At 43.6% G+C, this 16137-nt stretch overlaps 1 protein-coding gene across 4 annotated transcripts in view; it reads left to right on the forward strand.

The window, feature by feature from the left end:
- The window catches only part of LOC140469321 (neuronal calcium sensor 1), a 158091-nt gene that overhangs the window by 115939 nt on the left and 26015 nt on the right, over positions 1–16137 (forward strand). The gene's annotated exons all lie outside the window — the stretch shown is intronic.

Raw genomic sequence — 16137 nt, forward strand, 5'->3', positions numbered from 1 at the left:
CAGATGAAGTAAAAGAAATGCGACCACACCCAGAATGGGCAGGGTTAGTGTCACAGCTTGTGAGTGAGGAGTCTGCCAGAGCCACGGATTTGAAGGCCTTTAGAATGCAAGAACATTACACACAGACCCAAGCGCTGTACAGAAAACAGATCTGCAGGAGCCCTAATCCTCAATGATCCTAATGCATTGGCTCCGTGTGTACTGTACACCTACCTTACCCCACATCACTGAGACCTTATTTGCACTAACATTTTATGCACAAAGTGACCTGGGGGAGAATAAGAATGTTTGACCATGAGGTGCAATTGTGCCAGTAGATTAGGAAGGCAATGGCCTCATGTTATTATTGCGAGATTATTAATCCAGTGACCCAGGAAATGTCCTGGGACCCAGGTTCGAATCCTGTCAAGGCAGATGGTAGAATTTAAATTCAATAATATAGCATTAATTAAGAATCTACTGATGACCATGAAATCATTGTTGATTGTTGGAAAAACCTACCTGATTCACTAATGTGCTTCAGGGAAGGAATTCTGCTGTCCTCACCTGGTCTGGCTTACATGTGAGCCAGACCCACAGCAATGTGGTTGTCTGTCAATTGCCCACTGAAATGGCAAGCAAGACATTCAGTTGTACGAATCGTTACAAAGTCTTTAAGAAGTGAAACCGGATGGATCACCTGGCATTGACTTAGACAACGGAAAAGACACTGCAGAAGCAGCACTATCGACCCAGCAAAGTCCTCCTTACTAACATCTGTGGGCCCATACCAAAATTTGGAGGACAGAACAGACCCAGCAGAGTTGACAACACTGTGGTATACAGTCAGAAGGGAGTACCCCTGAGAGTCCTCAACGTTGACTGTGGGCTCCAGGAATCCTCCTGGATGTACTGTCTTCCCTCAGCTTTTGAATCAGTACTCCTCCACGTTGAACAATACTTAAAGGAAGTACTGAGGTTGGAAAATGTATTCTGGGTGGGGGATTTCATTGTCCATCACCAAGAGTGGCTTGGCAGCAGTCCTCCCGATTGAGCTGGTTGCATCCTAAAGGCTACACCCTCTACCTGTGTTCACACTCAACTCCGAAAGGATATAGCTGTTGGTCTGGGACTGTGGCAGGTGGTGAGGGAACCAATAAGAAGGAAAAACATACTTGACCTCATCCTCACCAATCTGACAGGTGCAAATGCATCTGTCCATGGCTGTATTGGTAAGAATGACCACCACACAGTCCTTGTGGAGACAAAGCCCTGTCTTCACATTGAGAATAACCTCCATCGTGTTGTGTGGCATTACCACTATGCTAAATGAGACGAACTTTGAACAGATCTAGCAACTCAAGACTGGGAATCCATGAAGGGCTGTGGGCCATCAACAGCAGCAGAATTGTACTGCAGCACAATCTGTAACCTCATGGCCGAGCATATCCCCACTCAGCCATTATCATCAAGCCAGGGGATTAACCTTGGTTCAATGGAGAGCGCAGGAGGGCATGCCAGGAGCCGCACCAGGCATACCTGAAGATGAGATATCAAAGTAATGAATTGATAATGGGATTACTTACATGCCAAGCAGCACAAGCAGCAAGTGATAGACAGAATTAAGTGATTCCACAACCAACGGGATTGGATCTAAGCTGTATAGTCCTGCTACAACTAGTTGTGGATGGTCGTGGATGACTGAACAACTCATTGGCTCCACAAATATATGCATCCTCAATGATGGATGGGCCCAGCGTATCATTGCAAAAGATAAGGCTAAAACTTTCACAACAATCTTCAGCGACAATTGCCGAGTGGATGATCCATCTTGGCCTCCTCCAGTGGTCCCCATCATTACAGATACCAGTCTTCACCCACTTCGATTCACTCTGCATGATATCAAAATTAACGGTTGCACACACTGGATACTGCAAAGGTTACGGGCCTTGACAGAAGGTCCCCTAACCAAGCTGTTCCAGTACAGTTACAACACTGGCAACGACCTGACAATGTGCAAAACTGCCCAAGTATGTCCTGTACATAAAAAGCAGGACAAATTCAACCTGGCCAATTACTGCCCTATCTGTCTACTTTTGATCATCAGTGAAGTGATGGAAGTGGTCATCAACAGTGGTATCAAGCAGCACCTGCTCAGTGACGTCCAGTTGGGCTCTGCCATTCACCTCCTGACATCATTACAGCCTTGGTGCAAACATGGGCAAATGAGCAGAATTCCAAAGGTAAGGTGAGAGTGATATCAAAGCTGCATTTGACTTAGTGTGGCATTAAGGAGCGCTGGCAAAACTGAAATCTATGGGAATCCGGGGGCAACTCTCTGGCAGTTGGAGTCATACCTGACACATAGGAAGATGGTTGTGGTTGATAGAGGTCGGTCAGCGCAGCTCTTGGACATCTCTGCAGGAGTTCCTCAGGGTAGTGTCCTAGGTCCCCAACCTTCTTTAGCTGCTTCATCAATGATCATCTCTCCATCATGAAGTCAGAGTGGGGATGTTTGCCAATGAAGGCAAAATGTTTAGCACCATCCACGACTCCTTAGCTACTGAAAGGAATCCAAATCCAAATGCAACAAGTTCCGGTCAATATCCAGGCTTAGTCTGAATATCCAGGCTTAGTCTGACAGGTGGCAAGCAATATTGGCACCACTCAAAAGCCAGACTATGACCATCACCAACAAGAAACAATCTAACCATTGCCCTTGACATTCAATGGTGTTAACATCACTGAGTCCCCCACTGGGAATTATCATTGACCAGAAATGACTCGGGCAACTGTGTGTGTGGAGTTTGCACAGTCTCCCTCTGTCTGCATAAGTTTCCTCTGTCTGCTCTGGTTTCCTCCCACAGTCCAAAGATCTTCTGCCTCAGGACCCTCCAACCCTATGGCATCAATGTGGATTTCACCAGTTTCTTCAGTTCCCTCCCCTCCCCCCAACCTATCCCAATTCCAATCTTCTAGCTCAGTACCGCCCTCATGATCTGTCCTACCTGTCCATCTTCCTTCCCACCTATCCGCCCCACCCTCCCCTCAGACTTATCACTATTACCTCCACCTCCACCTCCATCCACCTATCACAGTTTCAGCTACCATCCCCCCCGCCAACGCCACCCCACTCCCATTTATCTCTCCATCCCTGATGCTCCCAGCCTCATTCCTGATGAAGGGCTTTTGCCTGAAACGTCTATTTTCCTGCTCCTCGGATGCTGCCTGACCAGTTGTGCTTTTCCAGCACCACACTCTCGATTCTAATCTCCAGCATTTGCAGTCCTCACTTTCACCTAGGTTATGTGAATTGGCCATGCTAAATTGCCCATAGTGTTTGGGGGTGTGTAGGTTAGGTGCATTAGTCAGGGAAAATGTAAGGCAATAGAGTGGGGGAATGGGTCTGTGTGGGTCACTCTTTGGAGGATAGGACCAAATGACCTGTTTCCACACTGTAGGGATTTTATGATTCTATGAGAAACTCAACTGGACTCACCACATAAACACTGTGGCTACAAAAGCAGGTCAGAGGCGAGGAATATGGCGGTGAGGAACAGGAGTGTGATGGAATACTCCTTACTTGCCTGGATGAATGCAGTTCCAACAACACTCAAGAAGCTTGACACCATTCAGAATAAAGCAGCCTACCTGATTGGCATTACATTCCAAAAGCATGTTCTCCCACCACCACCTATGCTCAATAGCAGCAGTATGTACTATCTACAAGTTGCACAGCAGAAATTCACCAAAGGTCCTCAGACCCTTCACCTTCAAATCCACTTCCATCTAGAAGGACAAGGGCAGCAGATATATGGAAACACCACCACTACCAGGTTCCCCTCCAAGCCACACACCATCCTGACTTGGAATATATCACTGGTCCTTCACTGGCGCTGGGTCAAAATCCTGGAATTCCCGCCCAAATTGCATTGTGGTCATCCCACAGCAGGTGGACTCTGGTGGTTCAAGAAAGCAGCTCACCCCCACCTTCTCAAGGGCAACTAGGCACAGGCAATACATGCTGACCAGCTCACATCCCACATATGAATAGATTTTAAAAATCCTATATATGCCTTACTCGTCTTGCTTTCACATGCAACAACAAGCTTTCAACATAGACATTGATCCATGATCTATCCTGTACAGACATGATGATAGGCACCATGGCACCACCCTGTCTCCTGATGAGGAAGGGACATCTGGAGTGTGTGCCCTGTTTCTTGGCCATTGCAGTGCCTTTGGGCCTGAGAACTAATGATTGGAGGATTGGAGTGCAGGTATATGCATCTCTCCTGCAAACCCTGAGGGAGCTGGACCTGGTTCTCTAAGGAAGCAGATGATGGCATGTTTGAGGCAGCTGGATCCCCATTTGCACTGTTGCAGCCTCCGAGCTATGAGGATCATTGCCTTCCACATTGCTCCAGTCCCACGCTATGCATGTTGACAAGACCTTTATTACCAAGACAACAGCAGTCTCTCCTATCTGGTGCTGAACAGGTGCCCAGTTTCTGAGAGTCCTCCAAATGCCAGCAGTCTGAAGTTTTGTGTTTGATCAGGTGGAGAGGTGTCATAATGAGCTGCTGACTAGATTTTGCTCCCAAGCTTTCTAAGCGAGACATTTCCAACAAGATAGTAGTTTCTGACCCGGTTGGGGTGCAAGATGCAGCCTTGCCAATGCTTTCTCTGAGGCCTTTGTACTGTTTTCCTCAGACTTTGAGAGGTTGGCTTGTAGTATAGCAGCCTATTTTTCTGTTGGATCCATGATATCCCATTGGTAACTGCAAGGCACAAGGGAGAGAATGTTGTTGCGGCCAATGTTTGTAAATGGTATGCAATGAATGGCACTGACAGTGGTGTTGAGAGCTGCGCCAGAAAGAATAATGTCACATAGTTGTTTGGTGGGATACGGATGTTTTGGCATCCCTTCAGGAGCAGTCCCAGTCTTCTGTTGCAAGAGCAGGATTCTCCTCATTGTGGATGAGGCACCTGATATTAAATGCACCTCCACCTCTCCCTTGTTGTTGGCTACCTTTTCTTGGAATGAGAAAAAGGGAGGAATTAAGTGAGATGAAAATGGATAGCACAGCTCTTAGAGTAAGTGCATGTGGTGAAAAGATGAGGTGCACTGAAGGGGTAAGGAGGCAGTGTAGAAGACATGCAGGGTTAGTAGTCTGGAAGGGTGGGGGTGAAGTGAGTAAATGAAGAAAGATATTGCAGGTTATGGTGAAAGTGGTCAAACTTGAGCCTTGGTGGGAAGGGGGTGCAATAGCAGAGAGATAATGAATGAGCTTTGGAATGCCAGTGCTTGTCTAGTGTACAGCAGCATTTTGAATATGGTATTTTTAACCAGGGATGCTGATCTTTCAGCGAATATCTGGTGAATGGTGAGTTCTTGCAGGAATGATGTGTAGTATGATGGAGCTAAAAGTAGGTGAAGAGGGACCATAAGGACAGGATACATAGTTAATGAGCAGAGCCTGGTAAGCTATGACAAGACGTCTTGCTAAGTTTCATTGTGAGAAGCCCTCCAAAAGACTTGACACACCCAAAAAAAAAAGACTTAACCCTGACTATTTGAGATTGTGCAGGACACCACTGAGCTACTGAGAATGTTGGTATAGTTGGGTGTCAGTTAGCTCAGTTGGCTGGATAGTGGTTTGTAATGTAGAGTGACACCTACAGCGCTGGTTTAATTTTTGCACCAGCTGAGGTTACCATGAAGGTCCCACCTTCTCAACCTCACCTCTCGCTTTAGGCATGGTGATCCTTGGGTTAAACTCAACATCAGTCAAATGGGGGAGCAGCCCTGTGGTCCTCTGGGACTATGGCAACTTTACCTTTACTTCGTGCCACATGCAATATAGCAATAGCAGTGAGTACTGTGTGCAGAACGACCAACAAATTCACAGGGTCTTCAACTACATGACCAGAACAGGAGTGATATGGGGGCTGGGTCCGGTTCAATTTCTGCACAGTAGGAATCCCCAGGATGTTGATCGGTTGGGGGGGGATTTGGTGATGGTAACACCGTTGAACATCAAGGGGGCGATGGTTAGATTCTTGATAGATGGTAACCCCCAGGATATTGATAGTGGGGGAAGGGGGATTCAGTAACAGTAACACCATTGAATGTCAAGAGGGCGATGGTTAGATTCTCTCTCAATAGGAACCCCCAGAATGTTGAAGCAGGGGGGAGGGGGATTTAGTGATGGTAACACCATTGAATGTCAAGGGGGTGATGATTAGATTGTCTCTTATTGGTGATGGTCATTGCCTGGTGTTTGTGAATGTTCCTCACCCGTCGTCAGCCCAAGCCTGGATATTGTCCAGATCTTGCTGCGTTTGGGACATGGTCTGTTTCAGTATCTGAGGGAGCGGGGAATGGTGCTGAACATGGTGTAACCATCGGGGAACATCCCCCATTTCAGAACTTACGGTAGGCTATAAACACTCTCTCTCCCTCTCAAGGTGAGAGGTGAAAAGTTTAAGGGGGATATAACATGGCATGTACTTTAGACAGAGGGTAGTAGGTACCTGGAACACGTTGCCAGCAGAGGTGGTAGAGGCAGACACGGTATCTTCATTAAAGGTGTGTCTGGACAGATACATGAGGAGGTGGGGAGCAGAGAGATACAGATGCTTAGGAATTGGGCGACAGGTTTAGACAGTGAATTTGGATTGGCTCAGGCTTGGAGGGCCGAATGGCCTGTTCCTGGGCTGTAAATTTTCTTTGTTCTTTGAAACAAGACAGAAGATATAATAATCAAAATGCACAATGCTCTGATCAGACTGTAGCATGAGTACTCTGTCTGGTTCTGATTACTGAGGCACCAAGGAGATACTGAAATGCTGCAGGCAGCAGAGAGAAGAGCAGCAATGTTAATCCCAAATGTCAAGACTCAGTGTTATGAGAAAAGTTATGAGATCTGGATTTTTGAGCCTGTAAGAATAGAAACAGACAAAGATTATTCATCTGCTCAAGCCTGTTCCAGCATTCAGTTGGATCATGCAAATCTGAACCTCAGATTTGTTTTACATCAAAAATTTATATTTTTAAAAACCTTTCAAGCTAATATGTATTGTTAGAAACTTGAAATAAACATCAACAAGTTCCAAAGCTTTCTGCCAGGAGACAACTCCAGGTTACTAACAATTTTGATACAAATTTTGTTCCTATATACAGAAGAACCTCGATTATCCAAATGACATGGGCGGGCAGTATTTTGTTCAGATAATTGAATGTTCGGATAATCGAATGTTCAGATACACAGTTTGGCCAAGCATCTGGACCTTGTGATCTTGCTCGAATAATCCGAAATTCAGATAATCGATGTTCGGATAATCAAGGTTCCTCTTTGGTCTGGTTCTAATTTTAAGATGCCTTTCACCTGCATTCCACTACAAAAGGAAATAGTTCCTTTGTATCTATTGTACTGACATCTTAATTAAAGCATTAACCTACCTTCCAAACTCTGATGAACATAAACTATGTTTTTGCATGATTCGGAGATGCCGGTGTTGGACTGGGGTGTACAAAGTTAAAAATCACACAACACCAGGTTATAGTCCAACAGGTTTAGTTGGAAGCACACTAGCTTTCGGAGCGACGCTCCTTCATCAGGTGATTGTAGAGGGCTCGATCGTAACACAGAATTTATAGCAAAAATTTGCAGTGTGATGTAAGTGAAATTATACATTGAAGAATTGATTGTCTGTTAAGCCTTTCATCTGTTAGAATACAGTGATGATTTCACTTCTTTCATGTGTAAATCACAAAACCCTTTTTTTTAAAGTTGCATTCTCGGGTTAGCTGTTAATAATGGTGATAGCTAGACAATATGTTGAAGGTATTAGCCCCCTGTGTTCTCTGTCTATGACCTGATGTTTAGATTGATTCCAATCTAAAAAGTGAGATAACAGAGTTTTACATAAATTCATGCAGTTTTTGAGCTCAGAGTTCTACATGAATGTATGTAGTTTTTGAGTAAAGTGCAATGTAACTCTGCAAGTACAAAAAAATTCACCACACAAAATATATGTGTGCATGTGGGTCTTTGTCTGTCTGTGTGTGTGTCTGTCTGGGGTGGGGGTTGTGAGTGTGAGAAAGTGTGTGTGTGTAGTGAGTGCAGAGTGTCTTAAGTCTGTGAGGGGATGCATGTGTGGGAGTGTGTGTGTCTATAAGGGTGTGTGTGGGTGTCTGTGTGCACGTCTGTGTGTACCTGTGTCCGTGTGTATGTGAGAGTGTGTGTGTGTGTAGGAATATCTTTGTGTGTGTGTGTGTGTGTAGTGCAATGGTGATCACCTGTAATGTGACATGAACCCAAGGTCCCGGTTGAGGCCCTCCCTATCGGTACCGAACTTAGCTACCAGCCTCTGCTCGGCCACTTTCCTCTGCTGCCTGTCCCGAAGTCCACCTTGGAGGATGGTCACCTGAAGGTCCGAGGCTGAATGTCCTGGACCACTGAAGTGTTCCCCACATTCTCCTTGAACTCTGTCCTGCACAATTTTCTTGAGATGCAGGGTCCAATGCAGAACATGATAGTTCAAATGGAGTCCGAACAAACCTCTGTACAATTATAGAGTCAAAGAGTCATAGAGATGTACAGCATGGAAACAGACTCTTTGGTCCAACCCATCCATGCCGACAGATATCCCAACTCAATCTAGTCCCACCTGCCAGCACCTGGCCCATATCCCTCCAAACCCTTCCTATTCATATACCCATCCAAATGCCTCTTAAATGTTGCAATTGTACCAGCCTCCACCACTTCCTCTGGCAGCTCATTCAATACCCATACCCCACCCTCTGTGTGAAAAAGTTGTCCCTTAGGACTCTCTCACCCTAAACCCTATGCCCTCTAGTTCTGGACTCCCCAACCCCAGGGAAAAGACTTTGCCTATTTACCCTATCCATGCTCCGCATATTTTGTAAACCTCTATAAGGTCACCCCTCAGCCTCCGACACTCCAGGGAAGACAGGCCGAGCCTGTTCAGCCTCTCCCTATAGCACAAATCATCCAACCCTGGCAACATCCTTGAAAGTGGAGTCGCAGGTAGATAGGATAGTGAAGAAGGCGTTTGGTCTGCTTTCCTTTATTGGTCAGAGTATTGAGTATAGGAGTTGGGAGGTCATGTTGTGGCTGTACAGGACATTGGTTAGGCCACTGTGAGAATATTGCGTGCAATTCTGGTCTCCTTCCTATCAGAAAGATGTTGTCAAACTTGAAAGGGTTCAGAAAAGGTTTACAAGGATGTTGCCAGGGTGGGAGGATCTGAACAGGCTGAACAGGGAAAGGCTGAACAGGCTGGGGCTGTTTTCCCTGGAGTGTCAGAGGCTGAGGGGTGACCTTATAGAGGTTTACAAAATTATGAGGGGCATGGATAGGATAAATAGACAAAATCTTTTCCCTGGGATCATGGAGTCCAGAACTAGAAGGCATAGGTTTAGGGTGAGAGGGGAAAGATATAAAAGAGTCCTAATGGGCAACATTTTCACGCAGAGGGTGGTACGTGTATGGAATGAGCTGCCAGAGGAAGTGGTGGAGGCTGATACAATTGCAACATTTAAGAGGCATTTGGATGGGTATATGAATAGGAAGGGTTTGGAGGGATATGGGCCAGGTGCTGGCAGGTGGGACTAGATTGAGTTGGGATATCTGGTCAGCATGGACGGGTTGGACCGAAGGGTCTGTTTCAATGCTGTACATCTCTATGATTCTGTGACTCTTTTAAATCTGGTCTATCCTTTTCCATCATTATTTTAAATCTGATAGAATTATGGTCGCTGGCCCCAAAGTGCTCCCCCACTGACACCTCAGTCACCTGCTCTGCCTTATTTCCAAGAGTAGGTCAAGTTTTGCACCTTCTCTCGCAAGTACATCCACATACTGAATCAGAAAATTGTCTTGTATGCACTTAACAAATTCCTCTCCATCTAAACCTTTAATACTATGGCAGACCCAGTCTATGTTTGGAAAGTTAAAATCCCCTACCATAACCACCTATTATTCTTACAGATTGCTGAGATCTTCTGACAAGTTTGTTTCTCAATTTCCCTCTGACTATTAGGGGGTATATAATACAATTCCAATAAGGTGATCATCCCTTTCTTATTTCTCAGTTCCACCCAAATAACTTCCCTGGACGTACTTCCGGGAATATCCCCCCTCAGCACAGCTGTAATGCTATCCCTTATCAAAAATGCCACACACCCGCCCCTTCTCTTGTCTCCCTTTCAGTCCTTCTTGTAGCATTTGTATCCTGGAACATTAAGCTGCCAGTCCTGCCCATCCCTGACCCATGTTTCTGTAATTGCTAGGATATCCCATGTTCCTAACCATGCCCTGAGTTCATCTGGCTTCCCTGTTAGGCCCCTTGCATTGAAATAAATGTAGTTTAATTTATTAGTCCTACCTTGTCCCTGCCTGCCCTGACTGTTTGACTTTCTTCTGTTCTCAACTGTACCAGTCTCAGATTGATCTCTTTCCTCACTATCTCCCTGGGTCCCACACCCCCTTCCCCTACCCCCAGCCTTACTACTTTAAATCCTTCCGAACAGCTCAAGCAAATTTCCCTGCCAGTATATTAGTCCCTTTCCAATTTAGGTGCAATCCATCCTTCTTGTACAGGTCATTTCTACCCCAAAAGAGATTCCAATGATCCAAAAATGTGAATCCTTCTCTCATGCACCAGCTCCTCAGCCATGCATTCATCAGCTCTATCCTCCTATTCCTGCCCTCACTAGCTCGTAGCACCGGGGGTAATCCAGATATTACTACTCTTGAGGACCTCCTTTTTAAATTTCTGCCTAACTCTCTGTAATCTCCCTTCAGAAGGTCATCCTTTTCCCTTCCTATGTTGTTGGTTCCAATGTGGACAATGACCTCTTTCTGGCCCCTCTCCCCTGTGAGAACATTCTGCACCTTCTCTGAAACATCCTTGATCCTAACACCAGGGAAGCAACACACCATTCTGCTTTTTCGCTGCTGGCCACAGAAACGTCTGTCTGTACTTCGGACTAGAGAATCCCCTAATAGTTGATCTCTTGGAAGCCGAATATCCCTCGTTGCATTAGAGCCAGTCTCAATACCAGAAACTTGGCTGTTGGTGCTACGTTCCCCTGAGAATCCATCATCCCCAACATTTTCCAAAATAGCATACCTGTTTGAAATGGGTATATCCACAAAAGATCCCTGCACTAGATGCCTACCTCTCTTACCTTTCCTGGAGTTAACCCATCTATGTGACTGTATCTGAGACTTTCCCCCCTTCCGATAACTGCCATCCATCACATATTGTTGCTGTTGCAAGTTCCTCATTGCTTCTAACTGTCTGTCCAACCGATCCATTCGATCTGATAAGAGTCACATCCAACAGCATTTATGGCAGATATAATCTGCAGTAACCCTTAAACTCTCTTTAAACTCCCACATCTGACAAGAAGTACATATCACTGTACTAAAGGCCATTTTTGCTCCTTTACAATCTACAGCCCAGAAAATAACACCGTCTTATTCCTCTACAAAACACTGCCCCAGGTTAAATTAATAGTTATGGCTTATATTTTAAGTTTAATCAAGAGACATATCTCTAAAAACATATAATCAAGAATGAACCCACTCTACTCACTACTGCAGCCTTTCTATTGGACACACTTAAAACAACAATTAACTTATCTGATTCTGTGCTGTGAACTTCGCCCAAACAGGTTCCTCCAAGATTAGTTGTGAATTTTACTGTTTGTCAATTTTCCCAGACGCTCTCCGATGTCCAGTGATACATGAATTCAAAACAGCAAAGGCAGTAACTGTGCAGGTTTTCTCTCTCTCTCTCTCCTGCACTGCCCTCACCACGTGCTTCCTTTGTCTGATCTTCTCTCTTTTAAAACTGCTGTTGCTTTGACTTTTTTTTCCAAAGTTCCAAAACAATGCAACAGCAAATGAAACAATAATTTCTGCTCCTGGAATTCAAGGAAATTGATGCATTACTTCCTCACTGTTATGTTCCAAGTCTTTTTGAGAGAAGACCGCTGTTCTGTGGCCTTTTTTCACGACTGTAGAAATCTGACAATTGATTTTTGAGGTAAATGAGAAGACAAGGTTTATCTGGAGTATTACTTAAAATATGAGAGGTTGACTGCAGTAGTTCAAGGAGGCAGCTCGCCACCAGCACTCAAGGGCAACTAGGGATGAGCAATAAATGCTGGCTAGCCAGCAACACCCACATCCCACAAATGAATTTTTAAAAAAACAAGAAAGGCCACTGGCTCAAGCAAGTAAGCAAAATATAAAGTATTTGTATTAGGGCATTTTACACAAAATTAATGATCATTTCATGATAGAGCAATGAATGCAAGAACATCAGAATCATTTAAAAGCTAATTAGGTTCATGCATCTTAATGGTTTTCCTTACATATAAATCTTATTTTACATGCAGTACTCCCATCAGTGTACTGCTCAATTCAACTGATTGCACATGTACTGAGGAGCATGTTCAGCCAGCAATGCTAGCCTGCTGCTAAATGCGATAAGCTAAATACACTGTAGAATTGACAAGTATTCTGCAGTTATGGCTCTGAACTGTGCCACACTTATTATCACAGAAATCGGTGCCCTAATTGTGCAGATCATAAAAAGCACATTACCTGTCACAACCATAGAATACAAGTTCTGTTAAAGATACAGTGAACATGCATTCTGATTTATTAATTGAAAGGATGCATTGTTCTGCAGGGAGTGCACTGATTTTCTGAATTGACTCAGCTCATCCAAATAAGAATGAAATATGACCATTCTGTCCACTCTCACGAATTAGTTTATATTCTCATACAAGATCATTGGAAACAATGTTTTGCTTCCTGAATATTTATGCAGAAAGTGTATTATTACATTAACAATTGCCTGAATACTGATCACGTTTGTTGAAGAAGAATGTATTGAAATTAACATGTAGTAATTGAACAACTGCTGACTAGTTTATACATTATCTGATGGGCTCCAAGTAGAATGATTTTTTTTGTGCACATTATTGAAGATATAATTACAACACTGCTCAAATCTGCAGGCTGTTTTTGGAGATGTGTACAGGATCTTTAAGCTCACAGTAACTGATTTCTATCATAAACTTTCAATATGTTGCAACATATTTCCCCTTTGTGGCTAAAATACATCTGTAGTTACAAGTCCCAATTGCGTTGGTGGTAACGTCTAGATAGTGACAATACAAAAGCCCTGAAACAAGATGATCTGTGCTGTTTCAGTTTCCAAAGCATATATAACCTTGTTTATGCTTTTGAAGAACATTTTATGGTCCACAAATGTCCTCAATTATGTACTTTATGGAACAGTATTGTGCAGTTATTTTTGATTAAACAATCTCTCAAAAGGCTACATCCCCAAAACAATGAGTTTTCAGCATCAGGAGAAAAAAGCCAATCAGAGTGGATCCTACACAAGTTTGAACCCATTTTCACAGTGCTATATTGTAACTGTTAGCATCGTCATCTTGCCTTTGTATTTAGTGGCTTTGAGCAATTAGATTTATTAGTTTGCAAAGCAGTGCATGCTCCTGGCTGTATTTACTCCAGCCTAGTACTCAGTGTCTGAAAATTGGAGGCACTGAGTACTGATATTCTCATCCAGGTTGGTGAGTGTATCCATCAAAGCCATGTTCCCCTGCTACCAAACTATTAGACTATCGGTCATGACTGTGTGCTGAGACAAAAGGTTGTAGTGTACCTGAGAGACTTCAGCACAAAATCAAGGATGACATTTCAGTAGAGTATTGAAAGAATATTGTGGTGACAGTGGTCCTTTCTCAGTAGGATTCTTAAACAGAGCTCCAGCCATTTAGATGGACTTTATATTCCTGATGAAGGGCTCTTGCCCGAAACATCAGTTCCCCTGCTGTTCGGATGCTGCCTGACCTGCTGTGCTTTTCCAGCACCCCACTCTCGACTCTGATCTCCAGCATCTGCAGTCCTCACTTTCTCCGAGTTAAAATGTGCTACAGCAATATTATGAAGAACAGGAACATTTTCCCCAGTACCCTGATCGATTTATAGCTTAATAAACACTACTGAATCAGATTATTTTGTCATTATCTCATTGTTATTTGGAAAGTCATAAGGCCATGAATGGCACATTATAAATTTTATCAGATTTGCTCTCAACTTAGCTAAATAACAAAAGTGTGCCAACATTTTGGTCAGTCAGGTTTAAAAAGACAAGATGAAAATGTCAGCCAAAGTACTCTCTGCTGATAGCTATCCAAAGAGATTAAAGTATGCATGTTTGTGGGCAGGGTGAGATGTTACAATTAAATAGCTTTCCAGGATTTTCTATGTGGGTTTGGATGTGAAGGATGTGCAAACTAGGAAGACATGATATTGCAGCAGGCACACGTGGAATTCGACTCTAGTGAAAATCACTTCTTTTAGGGGGAGATTTATTTTATTTTTAACTTCCTTTAAAATGAGACCTGCATCTGTGAAAAGAGCAGTAAATGTTGATACATGAAGCTCTAGCAACACACTCTGATAAAAGTGAGAGCTGGCATTACAATTGGATCAAACTTCAAGGTCTACTTCCATAGATTCCATGCCCAGTAATGTATTTGAGACAGAGATTTACAGTTACATTGTACCTTTGTAGTAAACTTGAACCAAGATGTGTTCACATTATTAATTCAGCAAGAAATATTATGCTTTGCTCATAATATCGGTTTTTAATTTGGAATATCAGAACTCCTTATGCCTGGGTTTAACGATCAGAAAGTTTTCACTAAAATCTTTTCTTTTCAGTCTTATTAGCAGTTTACCGTTACCTTTAAGTGAGAATGGAAGCAGTCCATACTTGAGAATGGAGCCAGTAAACTTCAGCTCTTGGTATAACTGGCCAGTTCAACCACAAACCAACTCAGTCCCATCTCAGCTTGCCTCTGTTTCAAATACCATTGAAAGGAGTATTTGCTATGATGTGGATTGTTATATTTTGTCTTTGCCATTCCTGGTTAATCTTGTTGTTTTTCTATTTTGCTCATTCTTTCTCTTTCTTTCTCTCATCTGTCTTTGTGGTTAGTTAGAAGTTTGGGGGTTGGGGTTTTATTTATTCCAAAATACTGGATATAGTAGGAGGGACCTGCAAATTGGATAAGCTAGCTTTTAGGTGATGGCTGGAAGAACCTCTAAAAGTCACAAGTTTATTCTCTGTAACTTTGAGGAAGTAATGAGCAGGTTAGACAAGGAGAGCCAACACGTTACCTATCTGAACTTAAGACAGCCTTTGACAAGTGCTCAGAAGGCTCCTGAGTAAGATAAGGGCCCATGGTGTCAAAGATAATGTGTTAGCATAGGTAAAAGCTTGGCTGTCTGGCAGAAAGTGGGGTAAAAGGGTCCTTCTCAGAATGGCAGCTGGTGACAAGTTGTTCTGCAAAGCTCAGTTCTGGGATCACGACTTTTTATTTTATACATTAGCAATCTAGACGAAGGAACTGAGGGCATTCTGGCTAAGTTTACAGACTTTACAAAAATATGTAGAGGGACAGGGAGCACTGAGGAGGTGGGGATTCTGCAGAAGGATTTGGACAGTTAAAAGAGTGGGCAAAGAAGTGGCAGATGCAATACAACATGGGAAAGTGTGAGGACATGCACTTTGGTAGGAAGAATAGAGGCATGGAGTGTTTTCTAAATGGGGAGAATATTTACAAGTCCAAAGTACAAAGAGACTTGGGAGTTCTCGTCCAGGACTCTCTCAAGGTAAACTTGCAGGTTGAATCAGTAGTTAGGAAAGCAAGTGCAATGATGATATTTATTTAGAGAGGACTTGAATATAAAAGCAGGGATGTATGTCTGAGGCTCTGTAAAGCTCTGGTCAGACCATATTTGGAGTATTGTGTGCAGTTTTGGGTCCCATATGTCAGGAAGGGTCCATTGGCCCTGGAGCATGGTCAGAGGACATTCGTGAATATGGTCCCAGGAATGAAAGGCTTAACTTTTAAGGAACGTTTGAGGACTCTGCGTTTATACTTGATAGAGTTCAGTAGGATGAGGGGGTATCTAATTGAAACATACAGAATACTGAATGGCCTGGACACAGTAGATGTTGGGAAAATGTTTCTGTTGATTGGAGAAGAGAGAACCCAAGGGCATAGCCTTA

The sequence above is a fragment of the Chiloscyllium punctatum genome, chromosome 49, assembly GCF_047496795.1.
Source record: "Chiloscyllium punctatum isolate Juve2018m chromosome 49, sChiPun1.3, whole genome shotgun sequence".
NCBI lineage: Eukaryota > Metazoa > Chordata > Chondrichthyes > Orectolobiformes > Hemiscylliidae > Chiloscyllium > Chiloscyllium punctatum.